The 1389-nt window shown below is 37.5% G+C and overlaps 1 non-coding gene across 1 annotated transcript; it reads left to right on the forward strand.

The window, feature by feature from the left end:
* Nucleotides 1-281: 281 nt before the first annotated feature.
* On the forward strand, nt 282-354 carry TRNAG-UCC. Its single transcript has one exon. It is a non-coding gene; the product is annotated as a tRNA-Gly (tRNA).
* The last annotated feature ends 1035 nt before the right edge of the window (nt 355-1389 follow it).

Genomic DNA, 1389 nt, shown 5'->3' on the forward strand with positions numbered 1-1389 from the left:
CTTTCTTCCCCTGGAGACACTGTTTCCCTACTCCCAGTGTTTATTATGTTTAATGCTATGTTTGGAAGATGATAACAAATTATGATAGTTACTATTGATAATAATTTATAGTCACAATTAATGAAGATATTTTACTAGCAGAGCCTAACATTAGATATTAATAGTGATTTGGTGAAAGCTTCTGACAATCACTTGTGCTTTTTACCAGTCAAGGAAATGAGGGAAACAAAGGCTCAAACTGCTGAATAAGTAGCAACATTAAAAGTACTGAACTAGGGAATTCCCTGGTTGTCCAGTGGTTAAGACTCTGTGCTTCCACTGGAGTGGGCCCAGGTTCGATCCCTGGTTGGGGAACTAAGAACCCTCAAGCCGTCTTGTTCAGTTGCTCAGTCATGTCCGACTCTGAGACCTAACGGACTGCAGCATGCCTTGCTTCCCTGTCCTTCACCGTCTCCCAGAGTTTGCTTAAACTCATGTCCATTGAGGCATTGACACCATCCAATCATCTCATCCTCTGTTGTCCCCTTCTCCTCCTGCCTTCAGTCTTTCTCAGCATCAGGGTCTTTTCTAATGCATCAGCTCTTCGCCTCAGGTGGCCAAAGTATTGGAGCTTCAACTTCAGCATCAGTCATTCCAATGAATATTCAGGGTTGATTTCCTTTAGGATTGACTGATTTGGTCTCCTTGCAGTCCAAGGGACTCTCAAGAATCTTCTCCAACACTGCAGTTCAAAAGCATTAATTCTTCAGTGCTCAGCCTTCTTTATGGTCCAACTCTCACATCCATTCATGGCTACTGGAAGAGGCACAGCAAAAAAAAAAATTTTTTTTAATTTTTTAAAAAATATTTTTAAAATATTGAACTAAGCAGATGAACACAGCCTGTAGACCACCAGTCTGGGCATATAGGTGCACAGTTGCAAATGTAGTTCTTTTTATATGGCTTCCGTCTGAAAACTCAAATTGTATTTGTTTCCTAGAAAACAAATCAGGATAAAAGAAATGAAAATAGTAAGTGAGTCTATTAATAGATAGGAAATTCATTGGATTATAAAGCTGTTCAAATATTGATGTCACATCTCAATTAAAATAATTTAAATTGGGCCTTGTTTCATAATTGGAGCATTTGAAAAATTTGAGTGCATGAAGAAAAGTTTTCTACGTTTCTGTGTTCCAAAGTTGATGACCAACAACTAATATTTGTGTCTTGCATTTTTTCCTAAAGAGATATTTTCACATTTTCTTTGCCTTTATATTAGAGACCTTTTTTACTCTTGACTACACAGTAAAAAAGAAATATATAGGTAGGTCTTGTTTGTTTTAAAAACACATGGAAATTATCAAAATGATGACCAAAGTATCCTTCTGCCTTACCGTGACCAGATAGGCA

The sequence above is a fragment of the Cervus canadensis genome, chromosome 28 (genome assembly GCF_019320065.1).
Source record: "Cervus canadensis isolate Bull #8, Minnesota chromosome 28, ASM1932006v1, whole genome shotgun sequence".
Taxonomy (NCBI): Eukaryota; Metazoa; Chordata; class Mammalia; order Artiodactyla; family Cervidae; genus Cervus; species Cervus canadensis.